This window comes from Chiloscyllium punctatum, chromosome 12, assembly GCF_047496795.1.
Source record: "Chiloscyllium punctatum isolate Juve2018m chromosome 12, sChiPun1.3, whole genome shotgun sequence".
NCBI lineage: Eukaryota > Metazoa > Chordata > Chondrichthyes > Orectolobiformes > Hemiscylliidae > Chiloscyllium > Chiloscyllium punctatum.
In genome coordinates this window covers 7942077-7966634 of record NC_092750.1, presented here as the reverse complement: position 1 = coordinate 7966634, position 24558 = coordinate 7942077, and the positions used below count along the sequence as shown (strand labels likewise).

Below are 24558 nucleotides of genomic sequence, written 5' to 3'. Positions count from 1 at the left end.
CTAGTAATCCAGAGCCCTGGGCTAATGTTGTGGAGATTCTGGTGGTGGGGGAATTACAACTTAATTTAAAAATGTGGATTAGTAACAGCATCTTCGCAGCGATGAATATGGCACTCCAGGGACACCCTTGTGTTTTGTCTTTTGTGAATTTCTTTGACTGCTGCCACTGTCTCTCGGCTGATTTGGCCAGGGAATATACAATGTCCAATGAATTCAGATTTATAGAGAGCAGACACATACACGCACACAGTAATAAAACTTGTCTGATTCACTAATGTCCTTTAGGGAAAGAAATCTGCCATACTTACCTGATCTGGCCGACATATGACTCCAAACCCACAGTAATATGGTTAACTCTTAAACTGCCCTCTGAACTGACTGAGTAAATTAAAGGGCAAGAAATGTGGGATTAAGCAGAAACATCCAGATGGCATGAAAGAATTAAATAAAAAGTGCCTCCCCTTAAACCACTGACACTATGACCTGAACATTTTTGCCATTTTCCAGGTGACATTTCTTTTGAATTTAGATATTTTTGCAAATATCCCCATCTATCGATAGTGTTTCAAACCCATGAGACCATCAATTTAACATCTACCTTATTGAATTTTTCATGGGGACTTTAAAATTAAAATTTATTTTCGATCACTTTGCATTTCTAGAGTGAGGTTTACTAATAATTACAACAAAGAAAATTTGTTACGTTTTACAACAACATCCCTTTCAGCAACATAGACCCCCATTCCTTGACGGGTATCCCCATCCTGCATTGAACAACCTTCAGTTGCTAATGAAACCAGAGTGGTGTGACAAAACTCATCTCTACCCAGCAAGGATTTGGGGGAACGCACTGTCTGGAAATGTGATGGAGGCAGGTTCAATCGAGGCATTCAAGAGGGGCACTGGATGGTCATTGGATAGAAATCTGGATGGCAGGCAGGAATATAGGCAAAAGGCAGGAGTGGGCACTGGGTAATAGAACCATTACTGGCACAATGGGCCAAATGGCTTTGTTCCATGCCATAACCAATCTAAAATTCATCCTTGGTTGGGTTGCAAATGCCTACATTTATGCAGCGCCTGTTATGGGCCGTCTCCGAAGTGCAGTAACTATTATACCAGTAGGAACCGTGGCCTCCTGCATTGTGTGGCCACATCAGCAACGATAAAGGTTTCACGTTTTGCTGCAGTGCTTCTCGCTGAGCTGGAACGTTCTGCAGCCTTTCCGTGGCAAGGACGTCCGTCTTGTCGTGACCCAGGAAACCTGTGTGGCAATTTACGCACAGCAAGATCCCACGGGCAGCAATCTGAAAGATGGCGCCGCATTATGTCACATCTCCAGTGGGGGGTGGTCTCAAAACCATGAGCCATAGTGCTGGGCTGGCAGGAAAATGTTACACCAAATGTATCCCTCCTCACACCTGGGGGTCTTACCAAGAACTAACACACTGCCTTCAACCAAGCACCTCACCGGAAAATGTGGTAAAAACACTCCATAGCTAAAGAACTTTTAATTCCAGCTATATACCACCTCTTGTTTTTAAATTGGATAAAGTTGCAGTTATCTTTAGTCTTGAGAAATGCGAGAGCCAATTAATGGACAATTACAGAAGAAAATAACTCACCGACTGCCTCAGGTTTAACAAGTGAATTCACTCGTGGCACAATTAAATCTACTTTGGAGAGTCGCACGTAGGAAAAAACACAGGCGTTGGTGTCTGTAATGGAGTCAGTGAATGCTCCAGGACTGTAAATGCCTGTATCCTAATGACAGGGTCTAAAGGATTCACAGTGACCCCAGACACAGCAGGTTTTCTTGTCAACAGACAGAAGATACAGCGCCAGGTGAGAGCCAGTGTGGATTGGCAACAAGCACGACATGCCCAGGCAAATCAAGAAGGAAACAGAGAGGGAGAGACGCACAGACAGACAGACACATACATGCAGAGAGAGAGAGACAGACAGACAGACAGAAAGACACATACATGCAGAGGGAGAGAGAGACAGACAGAAAGACACATACATGCAAAGAGAGAGAAATAGAGTGAGACAGACACATACACGCACACAGGAAGAAATGCACACACCAAATTAGGAAGGAGAAAAATAGAGTGAGAGAGACACACAAATGCCTCCTGAGATACTGAAAGATAGAGAAAGAGACAGACACACACAGCAAAAGAACAGAAAGAAAGAGAAATAGAGAGAGACACATACGCATAAACACACTCGTATACAGAGAAAGTCACAGACATAAACACAGAGATACAGAGTGAGAGAAGAGAAGAGAACACGCACATAGATTCGGAACACATGTGACATACAAAAGGCTTAAATCTCTAACCAACATAATAAAATGTGTTCTTAAATATATGAACCATTTCTGCCCTGCAGCTTATGATTCAGAAAATTAAGGTTTTCAAACACTCTGTTAGAATAAAACATATGAATCCACAGCCTTTCCAGTTACCTCGGTCACTCAATCCAAAAAGCCCCAAGACCATTAGGCTACTGTTTTCCTTTAGTCATTATGCCTCCATCTGCTCCTACATCCCATAATGATTTCCTGTCCTCCTGGCTGTGACTTTACAGGAGGTCAGAAGCCAAGAACCCTGCAACGAGTAATTCACCTCCTGACTCCCCAAAGCATGTCTACCATCCACAAGGCACAAGTCAGGAGTGTGATGAAATACTCCCCACTTGCCCTGGATGCAGCCCAAACAACACTCAAGAAGTTTGACACCATCCAGGACAAAGCAGCCCACTGACTGGCATTACATCCACCATCAATGCTCAGTAGCAGCAGTGTGTAATATCTACAAGATGCACCACAGACATTCAGAACAAATTCTCAGACAGCAACTTCCAAACCCATGACCATTTCCATCGAGAAGGACAGGGGCAGCAGATACTTGGGAACATGACCTCCTGCAGGTTACCATCCAAGTCATTCACCATCCTGATTTGGAAAGACATTGCTGTTCCTTCCCTGTTGCTGAGTCAGAATCCTGGAATTCCCCTCCCGAAGGACATTGTGGGTTAACATGCAGCACAGGCACTGCAGCGATTCAAGAAGACAACCCGCCACCAACTTCTCAAGGGGCAACTAGGGACGGGCAATAAATGCTGGCCCAGCCAGCAATGCCCACATTCCACGAGAGAATAAAAAATCTACCTCCATAGACACAGCCGTCCGACACACCCACAAAGAGTTGCATTTTTTATTCATTGATGGGATATGGGTGGTACTGACGAGTGCCAGAATTTATTGTCCATCCCCAAGTGCCCAGAGAGAAATTAAGAGTCACATTGCTGTGGGTCTGGAGTCACATGTAGACCAAACCAGGTAAGGATGGCAGATTTCCTTCCCCAAAGAACATTAGTGAATTAGACGGATTTTCTTGACTATCTGCAATGGATTACTAGGCGAAAGTGAGGACTGCAGATGCTGGAGATCAGAGTCAAGATTAGAGTGGTGCTGGAAAAGCACAGCAGGTCAGGCAGCATCTGAGGAGCAGGAAAATCGACATTTCAGGCAAAAGCCCTTTCACCATTATCATTGGACACCCCAATTTTTCAGTCAAGTTATACTATAATTTAGGAGTAAATGCAAGTCACTGTAGTCAGTGTGGTGAGCTAGTCCATTTAGTGTGGATATCCCCAGTTTCATTAGGGAGAGAATTTTTATTTCCATCAGTTTGATACAACTGTGTGCATTTCAAAGTTAACTAGGCAGTTAAGAGCCTAACATGGTAAGTACAGCAGATTCCCTTCGCTAATGGCCATGTGTGAACCAGGTACGGTTTTTAAACCACAATCAATGGCAGTCATCATTAGATTTTACATTCCAACTTTTTTTTTAAAAATTGGATTCAACTTCCACCACGTGCTCTGGTGAGATCTGAATTGGGACCCCAGCGTATTACTGAAGTACCAGCTCAGCAACAGTACCACTCCTCCATCACCTCTCAGCATAACCCACAAAGCTCAGAGCCAACTGCGCGCAGCCAGCCCCCACTGATAGCAGTGTCACAATGACTAGACCATCGATTTTGTTGATCAAGGAACTGTTGAGTTAATGCCTCTGCTCTTGTTAGAACACTCCCAGGGGATCTTCTCCACCCAAATGTCATGTTTTAAACACCACAGTCGGAAAGCCAGCACCTCTGAATGTGCAGCACACCGTCAGTACTGCACTGTGTGTGTCAACCTAGAGAACTCCGTTAAATGTCCAGCCTACAACCACCACCTGGTGTAGTGCCTTTAAGGAAATGTCCCATTCCAAGGTGCATCACCTTTCATTCCTCTTCTCCGAAACCATACATACATAGTGTTAAAAAGTAAATGTCCTTTTACATATGGCTATGCAATTGCTCTGTGCAAATGCTCTTCAATTCCTAAAGGTTTTCAAGAAGGAGTTAAATATAGTTCTTAGGACTAAATGGTATGGGGAGAAAGCAGGAACAGGGGACTGAGAAGTATGATCAGTCATGAGCAAAGGGCCAAACAGTCTATTCTGATTTTTTTATGTTTCTATATGACAAAAGATAATCCCTCCTTCCCTACATTTTTCCCCCAAAGACCTGCAAACATTCCCACTTCACCCACTTGATGACATACCCCCTAGGGATTTAAAACAGAGGGCAGGCAAATGGGAAAAGGGTGCATTCCTGATTGGGTCATCTGTCGGAATAGTTTCCTTTCTTCCTTGGGAAACTCGGCTTGCTCCCAGTTTTAAAAAAACCTTCTCGTGGAATCAATTATATTCCAGTTCCCCGGCCAAACTAACATGAAAACACAGGATGACTGAGCGTTTATAAACAGGATGTGCCGCACAGTTGGAGGATAATGACCATTCTCACTGCCCAGCAGATACCAGAGGGACCATTTCGAGCTGCTTGATGTAATCTCACCCCTCATAAAAAATGCTTTTTCTTTCATAAGGATTCCAGACAACAGTGCGTGGGAGGAGACTCAAAAGGAGATATTGGAAATTTGGCTTAACTGGGGACTGAGGGGCAATTAAATTAAGATCCAGTTTCTTTTTAACGAGACTTTAGACTGAAGACTTCCCTCTCCTCTTGGGGTAAATAGGATAGATCTCACAGCATAACTTTTAAATCCAGGAAACTCTCCCTGATGTCCTGGCCAATACACTTGCCCAACAGGGGGCCATCAATTTCATTGCTGTTTCATGGGATCTTGCTCTGCAGAATTTTGCTATAGATTTTCATATGACAGTGACTACATCTTCAAAAGGGTGCATCGGGGGTGTTATCCGGAAACAGGGAAGAGGCACTCTCGAAATTCCAGCCTTCGCTTTGCTTTACAGGTGATGAAATCAACGTGCCATGTTTCACTGAGTGGAGTTCACCCTGGGCTGGTTTGTAGTTAGGCAGGAGCGGGTACTGCAGATCCTGGAGATTAGAAGCAAGATTAAAGTGGTGCTGGAAAAGCACAGCAGGTCAGGCAGCATCCGAGGAGCAGGAAAATCGATGTTCCAGGCAAAAGCCCTTCATCAGGAAATATGGGTTGCAGTTAGCTTTTGCATGGAAAACTCTTTTGGGTGGGGAAGATAAAGAGAGGACCTACAAGCATGGGAGTGTCACAGAGGCTGCTTTTGGAGGTTAAATCAACCTCATTTTTTTTTATTCTCTTGTGGGATGTAGATGTACCTGGCTGGGCCCAGTATTTATTACCATCCCTACTTGCCCCTTGAGGAGGTGGGGGTCGGCTGCCTTCCCGAATCGCTGCAGTCCATGTGCTGTAGGGTAGACCCACAATGCCCTTAGGGAGGGAATTCCAGGATTTTGACCCAGCCACAGTGAAGGAACGGTGATATATTTCCAAGTCAGGATGGTGAGTGGCTTGGAGAGGAACTTGTAGGGGGTGGTGTTGCCATGTACCTGCTTCCCTTGTCCTTCCAGATGGAAGTGGTCATGGGTATGGAAGGAGTTGTCTGAGGATCTTTGGTGATCTTGAAGATAGTACACACTGCTGCTACAAAGCATCAGTGGTGGAGAGGGTGGATGATGTGGATCCAGAAATGGAGTTCACTTCGATCAGTGGGTGATTATAGGCACCTCCTCAGTCACCAGCTGGGATCCTGACCCAGATTTGCTCGAAGGTCATTCTAGCCCACCATGTCAGCTTGGTTTATGCTGATATTATTACTGCCTCCAACAGTTGGAAGCTCAAGCCCCACAGGAAGAGCTGACAGTGCAATGTAGGTGGAGGATCCCTTGAGGGAAGCACTGTCTGGATGAGAGATCACAGTAATCTACCAAGATGGGAAGCAGTCATATCGGAGATGGGGGCAAAACCAACCAATAGGGTGAGGAAATGTCGTCACTGCGGGAGCTGCAAATCTCTTATTGGCTTCAAACATTGTTTATTCTCTTCATTCACTCATGAGGTGTGGGGCTCAGTCAGTAAACACTTCCCCACCTAGGTGTTACCCCCAACCCCGCACAGCTCCCTGATACTGCCAAGGGACTTATCTAAGTGAGAGCAGCTGCGACTGGAGTCACGTATTGCGCCAGACCCGGTCAGGGTGACAAGTCCTTAGTCAGGGTGAGCCATTGTACCCCAGACCTCAATACACAATAAAGAGTAAAAGGGAGAGGCATTGGGTCTCACAGAGGAAATTGACAAAACTGAGGAGAATTTCAGACTGTTTCCTTTGTGGTGTCGTTGCTAAAGGAGATACTTTCTGCGTGTTATGATGATAAAATGCTTTTCCTAATTAGGGCTGAAAGGATAATGATGGATTTAAACTATGATGTATTGCATCTTGAACGTTGTGCTAACTCACTGCTTACACAACATGATGGACCATCGTTCAAAGCCAAGTAAGCTTCCTCCTGGGCCTTTTTAAACCTGGCAACATCTAGATTTACAAAAGACACTGGTTGCTTGATGAGAATTAAAAATGCTTCATTATATGCAGAACTCAGAATTGAGAACCTTAAGGTTATATCATGGCCTGTCTTAGGTTTGGGGAAATGATACGAGGCACTGAGATAAAATAAAAACAGAAAATGCCGGAGGAACTCAGAAACAGAGATAACATTTCAAGTCCTTATTTTTATTCACATGTGGAAGTGTCACTGGCTGGGCCCTCCGTTTATTACCCATCCCTAATTGCCCCTTGAGAAGGTGGGGGGTGAGCTGCCTTCTTGAACACTGCAGTCCACTTGGTGTAACTGAACACACAGAAAATGCAGGATTTTCACAGACCAGAACTGGCCTGAACAATTGCGTTATTAGACACCAAGCGTTAACTCTAGTTCTTCTCTCATCACAGGTATTGAGTTTTCCCAGCATTTTCTGTTTTTATGTCAGGTTCCCAGTATCTGTAATGTTTTGTTTTCATTGCTTTTGTCTTGTTCCCAGGACTGTCCTTTGGGGAGAGCCTGAGTAAACTGTGGCTGTATTCTCTAAGCATTTCAAAGAATTAGAGGTGATTTAATGAAGCCTATTGAAAGTACTGAAAGGCATAGACAGGGTACATGCAGATGAAATGTTTCCCCTGGTGGGGAGTCTAAAATCAGGAGCACCATTTCAAAATAAGGGGCACTTTATGAGGAGATTTTTTTTTATTCACAAGGTTGTGGATGTACAGGGATGGGATGGGTAAGAAAACATTGAAATGTTCGATCAGCAACAATCATACCGAATGGTGGAGCAGGGTCGATGGGCTGAATGGCCTGCGTCTATCCCTACATTAGTATCCTCCAAACCCCTCCCCTCTCTGGTCGAGTCTGTTTCTCTCCGCCTTCGCACTGATCTTGTTTAAGAGCAACTGGGGACAGACGCTGGTGCTGGTTTCTGAGAAAGCACAGCAGCTTCTCTACGTCCACTGATGACACATCCCCAGCAGCTCTGGCAAACTCCCCGCAATCTCTAAACTGTCAGGCTGTTTATCCGACATCAAGTGTTGGATGAGCAGAAATGTCTTCCAATTAAATGTTGGAGGAGTGACTGAAGCTATCGTTTTCAGACCCTGCTATATTCTCTATTCCCTAGCTACCAGTCCCATCCCTCTCTCTGACCCAGTCCCTTCCACAAACCTCTGCTGCCCCTGTCCAAAATACGCACCATGCCCCACTCACTTATCAATCCTTTGTCTGATGACCTACAGTTAACAACATATAAATGTTAAAATGTTCCTGCTCATTTGCAAATCCCTCTGTGGCCTGGTCCCTCACTATCCCTGTAAACTCCTCCAGGCCCATAACCCTCCAAGATATCAAATTCTGACCTCTTGGGTATCCTCCAGTCATAATCCCCCCCCACCACTAATGGCTTTGTCTTCAGCTGCCTGTGCCACAAGCCCTGGAATCCCCTCTACCCACCCTTAGGGCCTCTCTCTCTCACCATACTTCTGGTCACCTGACCTCATCGCTCCTAAAAAATGACACAGTTTCTTTTATGACGTTCCTGTGGATCATTTTATGTCGCAAAGATGCTACATAAATGCAAAATTGTTGTCGGGTGACATAAGGTCCCAGTCTTGCATTTGGGAAGGAGCATTTCAATCGAGATTGCTACACACGGAAACAGACGTCTCTGGCTGAGAAGTGCTTTGGGGATGTCCCGAGGTCAAGAAAGGTGCTACAGAAATGCAGCAATTCCACCTTGAATTTACAAGCAGCAGCTTTAAACTCCTGAGAAGTGCAAGTGGCACTAAGCAAACTTTAATACTGAGTTGGGAAAACATTCCTGGACAAGGCACAGGTGCGAATAGCGGAGCAATTTAAATCGGGGCTGGGGAGCATTTGAAAGGATTTAAGGAGCATAGAGATCGCAGCAGCTTGTGGAGATGGAGGAGCTGAGAGATCAGATGGCCTAGTCCATGGGAGGCTTTGAAGTTGAGGAGAATATTAAAATCAAGGGCTGATCCACTAAGAGCCAATATTCATCAACAAATACAGGAGCAGAGGGCAAATGGGTCAGGTTTGGCATGAGAGCAGCTTCGGGGAGGAGAGGTCGAAGATGCGGGAGAGGAGAGGTGAGCATTGGAATATAGAAATATAGTGAGCTTTAGGGAGAGGCTGAATAGACTGGGGCTGTCTTCCCTGAAGTGCAGAGGCAGAGGGGAGACCTTATAGAGGTTTACAAAATCATGAGGGGCATGGAAAGGATAAATAGACAAAGTCTTTTCCCTGGGTGGGGGAAGTCCAGAACTAGAGGGCATAGGTTTTGGATGAGAGGGGAAAGATATAAAAGGGACCAAGGGGCAGCTTTTTCACGCAGCGGGTGGTACGTGTATAGAATGAGCTGCCAGAGGAAGTGGTGGAGGCTGGTACAATTACAACATTTAAAAGGCACCTGGATGGGTATACAAATAGGAAACGTTAAGAAGGATATGGGCCAAATGCTGACAAATAAGACTCGATTAGGTTGGGATATCTGGTCGGCCTAGAAGATTTGGACCGAAGGGTCTGTTTCTGTGCTGTACATCTCTATGACTGTAACTATGGGAGGCAATTATAGCACAGATGAGGATTTTGGTTTGAGCTCTCAGGCGATGTTACTGATGTGGGAGTAGATGGTCTCAAATTTTAAATTGAAATATTAATCTCACTCTTTGTGCACCTTCTCTGCAGCTGTAACATTTTATTCCTCGCCCTGTTCTATTACCCTCATGCACTTTGTATGCTATGATCTGCCCATACTACACACAAAACAAAACTTTTCACTGCCACCTAGGTACATGACAATAATAAATCAATTTTTTTTAAAAAAATCAGTGATGGAACAGCGAGCTCTTTCAAAATGGAGACCACCTCCTGGTCACTGCCAGGAATAATATACGACCTTTATGAGTAAAATGAACATGTTTGTAGCATTTGGCTTGCATGCAGCTGGGAAAAGACAGAATTAAACTCAACTGGGAAACGTTTCCTGGTTGGACTCATGACAACAATTGACCTATGGGCAAGGATTTTTGTAAAACAAAATCATGTAGGAGATGTGGGTGTTGCTGGCTGGGCTCGCACTTATTTCCCATCATTAATTGTGCACATGACAGTTAAGGGTCAATCTCATTGTTGAGAGTCTGGAACTACATATAGGCCAGACTTCACTCCAAAAAGTGGCAGATTTCAATCCAAAAACGACACTGGTGAAGCAAATGTTTAATACAACAATCAACACAGTCCCCATCAAACTTCCCCTTGAATTCAAATCTCACCATCTGCCCTTGTTGGGATTCAAACAGCCTCCAGCATATGAACCTGGAAGTCTGATTGACATGATACCTCCCACCAATAAGAATTAACTCAGAAATAGTTGGAGAAACTCAGCAAGTCTGGCAGTACTTGTGGGGAAAAAGCAGAGTTAACATTTCGAGTCCAGTGACTCTTCATCAGAGCTAAACTCTACTTTCTCTCCATTGATGCTGTCAGACCTACTGATTTTTTCCAGCAATTTCTGTTTTTGCCCTTCCCTTTTTACCCCTCTCTCCTTGTTTAAGTCACCCCTTAAAATCACTCTCGCTCGCCAGCCATTTAAGTGTTTTCCAATATGACTGTCAGTCAATAATACCCCTGCAGAGTGCCTTGTGATCTTTCAATAAAGGTTCCATGCAAATGCAGTTGTTGCTTGAGGGGAGAGGTTGGGAGGACAATTAAAGGGTGACACAAGTCTTCTTGTCATTTAACATCTCATCCTCCACTCTATCCTCCCCTTTTTGTTCTTGTCCCCCTCCCCTGGGCACACAGCAAAATGACTGCAGTTGGTGCAAATCTGAAGCTTAAGCAGAACATTGTGGAAACACTCAGCAGGTCTGGCAGTGTCTGTGAAGGAGAGCTAACATCTCCAGTCACTGAGCTTCCACCAGAATAGATTTGGATGAAGGATTGCCAACGTGAAATGTTAACACTGTTTCTGTCTCCATAGATGTTGCCTGACCGTGCTGCACATTTTCCATTATTGTTATACAAGAACATTCCAGGATCAACCACTGCCTCCTGATGGTTGGAAACACTGCATGCAACTTGGTGATGTCACTGGGTACAAAGTGAGTGTCTAAGTGCTGCACCATCTTCCCATGCCAGATTTTTGTCCCCAAAGAAGTTTAATATTGTTAATGAATGTCATGCTCTTAATCACCAAGATAAAAAGGTGATGAGGCTGACAACAGGTTTAGAGTCAATCCAGGCTGTAGGGTCACCATCCCCTGTACCTGCTAACATTAAGGGTCAGAACAGAATGAAATCTTTGGAGGCAAGAGCTTAGTGGCATTACTCGTAGAATGCCCTACAGTGTAAAAAGAGGCCACTCGGCCATCGGCTCAGCACTAACCCTCTGAAGGGCATCCCACCCAGATCCAGCCCACATTCTATCCCATATTCAGCATGGCCAACCCACCCAGCCTGCACATCACTGGACGCTATGGGCAATGTTAGCATTGCCAATTCATCCAACCTGCACATCTTTGGACTGTAGGAGGAAACCAGAGAAAGCTCTGCATTGACAGTCACCTGAGGCTGGAATCAAACGCAGGTGCCTTGGCGGTGTAAGGCTAGCCATCATGCTATTAACCCAGAGCCTCAGCTAATGCTCTGAGGACCTGGGTTCAAATCTTGTCTTGGCAGGTGGTGAAATTTGAACTCTCTGGAATTAAAAATCTAATGATGACCATGAAACCATTGTTGGTGAAAAAAAAACTCATCTGGTTGACTTATGTCCTCGCCCGGTCTGGCCTACATTCGATTCCAAACCCTCAGCAATGTTTTTGACTCTATGCACTGCCCTTTTTGGCAATTAGGGATAGGCAATAAATGCTGGGCCGAATGAATTAAAATAAAATCTGTAACTAGTGCAGAATGCTGGCTTCTATTCAGCCTAAACAACTGGTGGGGGCATTATTTTGCAAAGAGAAAGGGTTGAAGCAGTGTTATAAAAAGGACAATAAAATCTCAAAGGACTTTGGACCTGCCCAGTCAGGAAATGCCCAGATTTTGACGCTAAATACCATCATCCCTGGCTTCCCACAAAATAAAGTATTTTTTTTAAAAAAGATGCCTGCAGATGACAGAAGGAGGCTGAACAGCTAAATTTAAAATGAAAAAAAAATCACAAAATCAGTGGACCGTAAATTATAAATTGTGATAGATGATCCCAACTGCGTGCATATATAAACCATAAAATGGGATCATTAATCCATCTGGGTTAACTAGTCAGACAAGACGGGCTGTAACTAGATAGGCAACATCCGCTTGTTCATCAATCCACATCAATGCTGCATGAACTCAGCATCCGCCAACTATCGGTTCAGCAGGGAAAGAGTTTAATGTTAGCCCTTTGAAAACCTGATGGGACAGTTAGACCACATTTCCCACTCTGCAGGATTTGGCTCTTTACCGTTCAGTTGTGACTGAAAAGAAACCTGCATTTCTGTGGCACCTCTCCCAAACACAGGACAACCCACAGCACTTTGCAACACTTCAAAAAGTATTTCAAAGAAAACAGTACAACACAGGCCACCACAGCTGTGCCAACTGCCATGCCATTCTAACCTGCACCTTGCCCCTATCCTTCTATTCCCTGACTGTTCATGTGTCTGTCTGTGAAATAGTTGTCAGAAGTCACATGACACCAGGTTATAGTCCAATAGGTTTATTCAAAATCACAAGCTTTTGGAGCACTGCCCCTTTGTCAGGTTCACCTGCTCCAAAAACTTGAAATTTCAAATAAACCTGTTGGGACCATAACCTAGCTTCATGTGACTTCTGACTTTGTCCACCCCAGCCCAACACTGGCACCTCCACATCACGTGCAATAACTGCACAGAGGTCGGTATCCCTTCACCAAGTTGCCCATTGTTTATTTGTGCACAGTACACTGGCTGTGACTAGGCAGCTCTGAGTCAGTCCCTGAAGTGAGGAGATTCTGAATTTCCTGTTTATAATCGGCCATCCAGGGCTCCCTGACTGGCCCCAATCAAGGGTCTCATAGTCAAGAGGATCCACCTGGTTCCAATCACTATAGTCAGAATGCTTCTTGAACCTTGCTATCGTATCTGGCTCTACCCCCTCTTCTGGCAGTGGATGTGGGGAGCGCAGCAGTTAAACTGTGCAATAGCAAGAGCCCAGAAACTTGAGCACATCAGAGGTTTTTCAGAAGTAGCATTCGTAATAGCGAGAGATTAAAGAAGAAACGCAAAACCAGAGGCCCTGTACTCTCTCAGATGTAGGGGGTAAAAGTTTCAACAGCGGTACAGCATTTCCAGGTACATATTTATTCCTCAACCATCACAGGTCAGACAGACTATTACCCAGCTGCCTGTAAGAGGCTGTTACTAGTTTTGGAATAAGGGTTACTATAGGTCATTCAGTGGTAGGGAAGGAGTTAAGGATTCAACCTGGGAGTTACACAGCTCCTTGACATTCAGTGCCTTGCGCTGGTGAGCATATGCACAGGGAAGGACCTTCTTCAACACACTCCCTGCTCAGGCCAAGGCCAGTGATGTACCAGAACTCTCTGATGGGCACAACCAAGATCCTCAGACAGCACCTTCCAAACCCACAACCACTTCCATCTAGAAGGACAAGGGCAGTTTATACATGGGAACACCACCCCCTGCAAATTCCCCTCCAAGCCACTCACCATCCTATTTTGGAAATATATCACTGTTCCTTCATTGTCACTGGTCAAAATCCTGGAATTTCCTCCCTAAAGGCATTGTGGGACCACCTACAGCACATGGTCAGCAGTGGTTCAAGAAGGCAGCTCATCCCACCTTCGTAAGGGGCAACTAGGGATGGGCATTAAATGCTGTGCCACAAGTAAATAAAAAGAAAGATTGGGATGGTGGATGGGAATGCATTTTTACACAGGAGGGGATTTTTATTTCTGCTTCAGAAATTATCACACAGCCACTCAACATCCAGGACAACCAGTCCTTGAGCCTCGGTCAATTCTGTCCTCATTAAAGTCCTCCATTGTAACTCTCTACTCCTTTCTCCCCTTGATACTTGTCTCGCTCCTTTCAAATTCCCCAATGGATACGTTGGTGATTATCTTACCAAGATGGGCTCTAGTTTTGCTCTTCCTCATAAGAGAAAGTATTCTCTCTGCGGTTACTCTCATCAAAAGCTTTCATTAATTTTTCAATATCTCTGCTTGGCATTCTGTTTTCCATTGAGAATAGACCCAGCCAGCTGAAGTGTATACCAAGTTCAAATGGTTGAGGGTTTTATCCCCATTTCCCCTGACAGTGCAGGCACTGACAGACACCCATCTCCCTGGTATAGACAACATCCAAGCATACATTTTATTTTTCAGCACAAGGATATCAAAGAAACAGCTGAACAGGTTATTTAGCAAACATAGCTTCCACATAGTCCAAAGTCCTGAAGGTATTCAGAGGAACAAGCTGAGAGAGAGAGTGATCTCAACGTAATCCCAGTGCATCCAAAGCTCAGTACACATGTATATTCCTGTTACAGATTGGAGGAATTCAGCAATGCTTACAAACAACAGATATGCTCAAGACTCTGAGGAAGGGGGAGGGAGGGTAACACAGTAGTTAGCGCTGCTGCCTCACAGTATGAAGGACCTGGGTTCGATTCCACACAGACGGTCACCTGAGGCTGGAGCTTACATATTTTCTCCTCGTGTCTGTCTGTGTGGGTTTCCTCCAGGTGCTCTGGTTTCATCACAAAGAAGTGCAGAATTGGCCGTGCTAAATTGCCCAGTGTTCAGGGATGTGTAGGTTAGGTCCATTAGTCAGTGGTAAATATTGAGTAATAGGGTAAGGGAATGGGTTTGGGTGGGATACTCTTCGGAGGGTCGGTGTGGACTGGTTGGGCCGAAGGGCCTGTTTTCACACAGTAGGGATTCTATGATTCTAAGTGCATGTCTAGAGGCATCACTGTGAATGCAGAGCAGCATCAGCCCGTGAGATACACTTTCCCCACTCACACTTCAACTCATCTCAATCTGTTACCACCTCACAGACAATTCGTTACCCTATGCCTCCCCCCCTCCCCCCCTCCACACCTCCACCAGTTCTGCATTCCAGATTCCCACAGACACAGCCCTGAGCATGAAAGGACTGTGTCCAGGCTTGCCCCGCTGCCTGTACCACTGCTTTGCAAATGGAGTAGTCAAATGAAATGTCAATCTCTTTTATGCACTCCAGCCATCACAATGTGCTGAAATATGGAGAAAATGTGAGGATGGAGCGGATTAAAATCAAGGAGGGAGTAAAATATTCGACACATAAAATAACAGCCAACATGTAAAAATGGCGTGAAGCAGATAGGAGAATGTTCCAAGCAAACCCAAAACTGACAGTGATCAAAATCTAACATAAGAAGCACACAATTGGAGTGAGGAAGGCTACTTTTAGATGGAGGTACATTCTCCCTTCCTCAGAAGAAGAAAAATCCACCAAAACATTTCACCCCATCTTACCCCATTTGGTCATCTCTTTGTTGCTGAAACTGGAATGAACACCTATGGATGTTTGCTCCTTCACTGCACAGGTTCTGTGCACGCCTGAGGAGGTGTCGTGGTGCAATGGATAGCACTCCAGGCTCTGAGCCACGCTGCCCCAGGTTCGAGTCCCACCACAGTCAAGGGAGGTTTGTTCAGAAAGTGGCCAATCAGGACAGGATCGGCCTGCCAATCCTTCCAGCTGAAGGTGGGTAGGAAGGAAGGGAGAGTCTCCTGGTCAGATGCCATCTGCCATCACCATCCAGACAACAACATGCCTGTAAGAGTTTATGTTGCCACAGCAACACACCAGAGTGAAGCATAAGACATCAGCAGCAGATTTCAGAGAAGAAGCGTCTGGTAACTGTGCCTTAGATCAGCAGAGAGCCTGCTTTGCAATCTCCAGTATAACGCAACAACAGTCTTGGTCTGCCTCCCTCATTCATATGCCAAGATTCTGCAGCGTACCCCAGTTTAAATCCTTTAACAACAGTCTCAGTCACATCCTCATTACAAACAGCTTCAAATCCCTGAAGCTCATTGAGAATTGGCCGGGCTACATCTATTAACATTCCATAGTGGAGTTTTTTTTTGTTTTAAAAAAGCACACACTTATATTTTGGTTTGAACAATTAAATGTTGCTCATTAATGGCACCAAACAGTTTTAATCATGCCCCCAAACCCCAATCCCTCACCAAATCAAGAGTTTCTGAGTACCTGACTCTTTTATTCTTTCCAAACTCACCAATAATCTTCCCAGAAACTGGGACTCAAAAATTCAGAGTTGGCCGGCTGCAGATGTGCAAAGAAAACCAAACAGAACAAAACAATTAATTCTATCCTGTGTGTGGTGAGGAGATGGGGGGCAGCTATTCAGATAGGAGTTGGAGGTGAGTGGAAATGCGACCTTTTGTCAAACATGCTAATCCAGCTTTCTGCTATGAAGGGTTCCAAAACCAAATACTGTATTGGAACCAGAGAAACCTAACCCAACCCAGAAAGACTTGTTATTTAAAACTCCAGCATCAATACTTCAATGGGAGAGAGGGAGGAGAGACAGGCAAACAGAGCAAGGGAAAGGGAGAAGAGAAGAGATGCAGGCAGATAGAGAGAGAGAGAGAGAGGGAAGACAGTGAGACACAGGGAGAAGGAGACAAACTGCGAGCAAAACAAGTAGACAGAAAGAGAAAGAAACAGAAAAACACAGGCAGAGGGAGAGAGAAACACAAGCAGTCAGACTGAAAGGCGTCAGAGGTAGATAGAGAGAGAGAGAGAGAAAGACAGAGGGAGAGGGAGACAGCGAAAGGGAGAGACAGAGGGAGGGAGAGAGACAGGCAGAGAGAGAGAGAGACAGAGGGACAGTGAGACAGAGAGGGAGGGAGAGAGAGGCAGGCAGACAGACAGAGGGAGAGAGAGAGAGAGGTAGGCAGACAGACAGAGAGACAGGCAGATAGACAGCGAAAAATGCACAAGCCTGTAACAGCCTCTCTGCCATCGCGCTGTTCTGAGCAGAATGCGGGTTTTGCAAACTGTTGTGCTCAGCTTTACCTTGAAGATAGCCAAGCTGAGCGGAGCTGCCCCTCGAGCCGGTCTCCAGCCCCAGCTCCACCTCAGTGAGCTCGGCTCCCATCCCTCCCCAGTAACCGAAGGGAAACGAACTCGAGCAAACCCAATGTAATTGCAGTCCCTTTACCACCGGTACCACAGGCTCTACCTTGTCTGTGTGTGTGTCTGTGTGGGGAGGGGATGCGCACAGACCCATCTTTTCCACTGATTAATAACATGGGAAACATTTTATTCAGATAGTCATGTTAAAAAGATTCAGTGAGCGAGGGAGCCGGTCTGCGCATGTTGGGGGCTGGGGCTGGGGCTGGGGCTGGGGCTGGGGGGAGAGATTCTTAGACAGAAATGGGTGATAAAGATTGATTTCCTTAAGAATGCTTCTCAGTTCACATCGACACAGAGAGAGAGAGGCAGACAGACACACAGAGAATGCACAGTCACACACACTGACAGGAATAGATATACAGACACTGACAGACACATACTGACAGAGATACACAGACCGATAGATATGCAGAGTCTGTGTCTGAATTTGTCTGTATGCACACAGACTGACACACACGAAGGTAGGTACAGAGACAGGCACACACTCACTGAGGTATGCACAGGGACACAAACAGTCACAGATACACTTCCAGAGAGACCGAAACGCGCTGACACAGATTGGTAAACTGAGAGACACACATATCCCCCCATGACCTTTGGTAACTGTGTAATAATTTAGGATCTGCACTGGCACAGATGCACCTTCGTGTAGTTGGAGGTTAAACAGCACAATGCAATACATCTTACTGAACTAAACCTGAGATTGAAACCGTATCGATTGTTTCACACACCGGTCTGTAACATTGCCATCCTATACATTCACAACTCACCAAACAAGAGTTCGCTAACATTTTTCAATGGAGATAGAAACAGCACTGAGATCGCATTTAAACAAACTTAGCGGTTAACTAGCCCATAAACAATTACTGGGACACCTAACTAAACATCTATTATTAAGACCTGGAATTCTTTTTTTAAAATCTGAAAGCTCCTGAGATTCTCCTCAACGCCAATGTGTTTTAAATGAAAAAAAATTGCTTTCAGTGACTGGACTGAAATGGGTAAAAGTAACACGGATTTTCAGGAGAATGTCAATTTTAATTTCGCTGCTCGAGTCAATTTCAAAAGGTTCCTCTCGTCGGTTTCAAACACCACCACCCCGTTTGCCAAATAAAAATTACCAACACCCCCCTCCCTCCCTCCCACCCCTCACTCGCGAGCTTCCCGCAGGGAAAGGGTGAAACCTACTCTCTGTGCATTCTCGACCAGACGCTGTGCGTATGTCTTTGTAAAAGAATCCAGCTCAATCTATCACGGGGAATGGGGAAAGCAGCGATGACATAGAAAGTGCTCACTGGAGACAAGTTCATCTGAAACACACGCCTCGCCGGAATTTTACTGGGACTGCAAACCTGTGAGCAAAATATAGCAAGATCCCCCCTTTTTTTTTGCTGCTGTTCCTTTTTGCCAACACCCTAGAAATTCCTCTGTGCGTTAAGATTCCAGTTCCCGCGCCGTCCTGATGTAGATGGAACAGCGGCAGAGGAGGTGGTGGGGGTGGGAAAGGGAGAGAGGTGGGGGGGGGGGGGGAGGAAAACCTCTCGGTTCGCGATCTGAGGCTTTTCAGAAACTCCGAGTAAAAAATTGCCCCCCTCCCTCTTCCATGGTTTAAACTACAGCACTCAGAGGTAAGCTCGACAAGCGAAATATTCGATCAGATCTTGGTTTAAACATTGCACGGAATGCTCTCTCTAGTTGTCTCAACTTGCAACCTCATCGAGATCGGTAACTACTGTAATTTTCAGATTACTGCATTGGAACAACCGCGGCTCTGTCTTTCACTTAGACAAATCGGCAGTTCTGAGCTCTAACACCCATACACACACAAACCCCCAAATACAGCTATCGGTTTCCTTTCTCTCCCCCTTGTAACACACACAAAAACTATTGTAACAAAGAAATCACATGGATACAAAAGCCCTGACTTCTTTTGCTGCTACTTTCTCTCTCTCTCTCTCTCTCAAAGGCAGGAGCTGGCAACCTTGTATCGCTCCTGGTTTGAGGAGGGTACAATATTACCAAAAGGGAAACCAGGCCGGATCGGAGCTACTTACTGTGTGAACGGATGTGTGTTCTTGCCATAATTAGCTCCCAACACTGTTCCTGGAGCTGCTGTCTGCCCCACTCGTGGTGAATGGAATGTAACTCCAAGCATCCAATGGGAACCCCAGCCTCGCTCTCACTCCCTGGGCAAAGTGCGATCCAAGCACTAGAGGGAGCCTGTCCCCACCAGCAGCCGCATTGCAATACAGCAGACACATTCCCAGCCCTGAGTCTTAAAAGGGCAAGGCATTGGCAGACGGATAGATACATACACACAATACCGGCACTGTCTCTTAAAAGGGCAATGCACTAACTCTTAATGAGAGCACATATACTTAAAAGGGCAATGCGCGCGCGCACACACTCATTTACACACAGACACAATCATATAGACACACACTTATATACACACAGACACACACTCATATACACACACATTCTTATACACACACACTCATATACACACACATTCATATAGACACATACTCATATACACACACAGACACTCATATACACACACTTATATACACACAGACACACACTCATATACACACATTCATATAGACACACACTCATATACACACACATTCATATAGACACATACTCATATACACACACAGACACTCATATACACACACTTATATACACACAGACACACACTCATATACGAGGTAAAAACAATGACTGCAGATGCTGGAAACCGGATTCTGGATTAGTGGTGCTGGAAGTGCACAGCAGTTCAGGCAGCGTCCAAGGAGCTTCAAAATCGACGTTTCGGGCAGCAAAAGCACACACTCATATACGCACACTTATATACGCACACATTCATATAGACACACACAGGAGAAAGTGAGGACTGCAGATGCTGGAGTACCAGAGTTGAAAAATATTGTGCTGGAAAAACACAGCAGGCCAGGCAGCATCCGAGGAGCAGGAGAATCGACGTTTCGGGCATAAGCCCTTCTTCAGCCCTTCCTGAAGAAGGCCTTATGCCCGAAACGTCGATTCTCCTGCTCCTCGGATGCTGCCTGGCCTGCTGTGTTTTTCCAGCACAATATTTTTCAACTATAGACACAAACACATATATACAAACACACACAGAGACTTAAAAGGGCAAGTTATGGACAGACATCCATAATGCTTGTTCTGAGTCTTAAAAGGGCAATGCACACGGAAAAAAAACTCACACAGTCTTAAAAGGGCAAGGCATAGACAGACACAGACGTACACGCGAAATACTGGTGCTGAGTTTTAAAAGGGTGATGGATGGACGCGCATATAAAACAGAACTGACAGAGTCTTAAAAGGACAATGGAGAATATTCGTAGATTCTAAGAAGGATAACACATAGAATTCAACGCCACCTCCCCCTCCCCTCCTCCCTCCCACCCCCAAGAGCTAAACCTACAGTCATAAAAGGGCAAAGTACAATGCTAATACTGGGCCTTTGAGGGCAATGCGCACAAAATGCTAGCTCTGAGTCTTAAAAGGAGAATGCACGGACGTTGCCCCCCCCCTCCCCCCACCCACACACACACACACACACAAAACTGAAAATTTTAAAAGGAGCACGCAGTACTAGACTTGGCAGTCTTAAAAGGGCAATGCATAAACACAAAGCGATAAATGCAGTGTTGGGTTTTAAAATACACTGACAATTAGAGCCAACATTGAATGTCTTAAAACATCAACAAATACAGACTCCATTCTGCCAGTGTTGATTTTTTTAAAGGACCACACACAGATGCACTTTGCCAGTGCTGGGTATTTTAAAAGAGCAATGCACTGAAAACAAACAACACAGCCACACATTCCACCAGCAGTTAATCTTAAAAGGATAACTGTGGACATGAAGTCCCACACCCTCACTCACAGTCTAATACGCTCTTCAAATACTGACCTGGGTTAAAAGCAGCACAATTTTCCTCACTCTCGCACACATTCAAGTTATCTCATACATAGTCTAACATGGCCTCTCACACAGTCCCAGAGTGAGAGATTTCAATTCATCTAAAAGCCACTTTCTTGTACATAGTTAAAATTACAACCTCGACATTTATACATGGACTTTCTCTGACACATGCTATACAAAAACATGAGTTGGAGGACTTGGTTTTGAAGGGCATGGAAAAATAATTTATTTCAAACTTTTTGGACATACTTGGAGTAGTAACTTAAAAAGTCATCATTAAAAGTTCACTATGAATATAGAAGGTTTTTTTGTGGTAACTGCTTGCTTTGCTATAGACACTACTAGGGCTATGTTGAACAGTGACTGCCTTGGAAAGGCTCTAGTGTTACCTGGCTCAGTTAGAGGAAAGCCTGATAAGAACAAGCTGGGTTGGAGTAAAGCATGCTGTGAATGAGCTGCCCAGCTGATCACTCACATTCCTGAAAGAAAACCGTCTGTTCTTTTGAAAGAGTGAATGAAAAAAAACTCAAGATTGTACTTCCTGAGCAAGCCATGTCTGCAATGTTCCATGGGCAATTGTGCCTGGTTAGTGAATTGACCACATCTGCTGGAAAATCAGAGCAAAACACTGCAGAACGTCTTCCCTTCTATCTCTTTGTCTGCGAGAATAAGCTATCCAGAAAGCCAATCTCTGCAGATAAATTTATTTTTCTCTTCGTGAAGAGAGTTTGTACATATGTTTTGTTCTATTTAAAGATAAATGCATTTATATATCTATATTTGAATTAGAATTAACTTTATTGTCACATGTACTCAAATAAGTCCAGTGAAAAGTGTACAAGTCAACATCTTGAGTACAATGGTTCCAAGTTACAGATTCTTAAGTAACGTAAGCATTACTGACTGTGTATGTTAACCAATTATTGCACCTTTAGTAAGATCTTTAAATAATAAACGTTTAATTGTGTTTTTAAGAGACATGGTTACCTTTGTTTATACATCTCATATAGATACAGAATTTCATTGATCATCTTATTAAATGGAAAAGGTATTTTTATTTAGCACGGTCACCCATGAAGTAGTCAGACTCAAGCAATAGTGTACTCCTTCAGCCTCAGTTGTAATATACACTTTAGCAAACACACAGACAGGCAGACATACTCTCAACCAGACAGACACTCTCACATGTATCCCATCTGCATGAACATCCATTCACTTTTTCACAGGTTCATATATGTACTCAAACATAAACTCACAATCACACACTTCAACTCACATGTAGACCCTCTCACACTTAAAAGCTCATGCATGCTTTTTCTCTCCTGCTGTCTCCCAAGCACCCACAGACTGGTGTACAAAAGGATCAGAAGCAGAAGAGTGCTTAGTATCTTGTGACAATCTCAGTGGGACCCGTTTTCTTCTGCAGCCCTCACCCTCACACAATCTCCCAGCTTTCTTTTTGAGTACTTGGCCTGTTACCATGTCTCAGGATTTAACATTGAACCTAAATCTTGGTTACATTAATATCTTCCCCTTTCAGTTATATTATTAGATTGGTCATTCTGATATAATGCATATTTCGTCCACATGAATTCGTTATAACTTGAATGACAAATTGGGGATGTTGTTTCTAAAGTTTGAACTTTTAAAACGTGTTGGCTGTAACGCGATTACATAGTCAGCATTTTAAATGCTGTTTCTAAAATTTTCTATAATGCAGGGTTGTGCAAGAACACAGCCATCGCGTTATAGAAGAACTGACTGTATACCAGCTGCCCAGATTAACACTTGAGTACACAGGTCATCTATAAAGATACCAAGCCAAATTAGAATCTCCAAATTGAGTTCAAGAAGAGACATTTAGGTGGGTTTCCAAATACTGGGTCATTAAGGTATTCTTTAAGGAGCATCTCAAAGCAAATTGGTCTCCCTGTTATAGGAAAGATGTTGTGAAACTTGAAAGGGTTCAGAAAAGATTTACAAAGATGTTGCCAGGGTTGGAGGGTTTGAACTATAGGGAGAGGCTGAACAGGCTGGGGCTGTCTTCCCTGGAGCATTGGAGGCTGAGGGGTGACTTTATCAAAACATGAGGGGCATGGATAGGGAGGATAGACAAGGTCTTTTTCCCAGGGCAGGAGAGTCCAAAGCTAGAGGGCATAGGTTCAAGGTGAGAAGGGAAATGGACCTCAGGGGTCTGTCAAAAGTGAAAGACTTCCACAAATAAAACCCTGGGATTTACCAATGACCAGAAATTGAACTGGACTGGTCTAGCCATATAAACATCATGGCTATATATGGCTGTACACCACTACATACCCAAGCTTCCCAATACACACTCCTACTATTCACCTCCTCATCACCCTACACTCCCCCCAACTACTTACACCCTCACCTCTTCAATGTAATGTAAAGGTTGATATATAGGAGAAAGTGAGGACTGAAGATGCTGGAGATCAGAGCTGAAAAATGTGTTGCTGGAAAAGCGCAGCAGGTCAGGCAGCATCCGAGGAGCAGGAGAATCGACATTTCGGGCATTCCTGAAGAAGGGCTTATGCCCGAAACGTCGATTCTCCTGCTCCTTGGATGCTGCCTGACCTGCTGTGCTTTTCCAGCAACACATTTTTCAGCAAAGGTTGATATATGTCAATTGAGATGCTCAATTGAAATCCATTTTATTAGATTCCATTATTCAGGGATATGCAGCTAACACGGGTTTAGGAACAGGTTAGTTAAAGATAAAATCATCATAGGCCCAGAGGACTGTATGGTTGCTCCGTCATTGGAGAAAGAGAACAAGATAGGGAGAAAACTGGTTGTGATTTAACCTGAAGGTCACCACACCTTAGGTGAGGAGAGAAGTTTGGACATGCATGGCAGCCTCAGGTGATACATATTGAACCTACACGACTGGCATCATGGGTGGCAAGGTGGCTCACAGTGCCAGGGTTCCAGGTTCAATCCCACCATTGGGCAACTGGCTGTATGGCATTTGTATGTTCTCCCCATGTCTGCGTGGGTTTCCTCCCATAGTCCAAACATGTGGAAGTTAGGTGGATTGGCCAGGCTAAATTGCCCATAGTGTCCAGGGATGTGAAGACTAGGTGGATTGGCCATCAGAAATGCAGGGTTTCAGGGATGGGGTGGATCTGGGTGGGATGCTCTTTGGGAGGCTCGATGGGCCAAATGGCCTGCTTCCACATTTTATGGATTCTATGATGCTGCAGTAACAAAGCAATCATCCAGCCAACTGAGATAACCAACCCACTATATAGGCAAAAGTGAGGACTGCAGATGCTGGAAACCAGAGTCTAGATTAGAGTGGTGCTGGAAAAGTACAGCAGGTCAGGCAGCATCCAAGGAGCAGGAAAATCAATATTTTGGGCAAAAGCCCTTTGTCACCGACTATACACAACCCACCCACTACATGTCAGTTAGGATCTCATTGAATAGAGAAGCAGGGTTGAGGAAATGTATAACTCCTCTT

General features: G+C 44.7%; 1 protein-coding gene across 3 annotated transcripts in view; it reads right to left on the bottom strand.

The window, feature by feature from the left end:
• The window catches only part of LOC140483586 (plexin-A1-like), a 555554-nt gene extending 536245 nt beyond the window's left edge, over positions 1-19309 (bottom strand). Inside the window, exon 1 of one of the 3 annotated variants that reach the window (XM_072581816.1) lies at positions 19174-19309. The gene's annotated coding sequence lies outside the window, so the exon portion shown is untranslated. Of the gene's footprint in view, positions 1-15429; positions 15448-19173 lie in introns of those variants that run through there. The other 2 variants (XM_072581813.1, XM_072581815.1) reach the window with 2 other exon arrangements.
• Positions 19310-24558: the final 5249 nt, after the last annotated feature.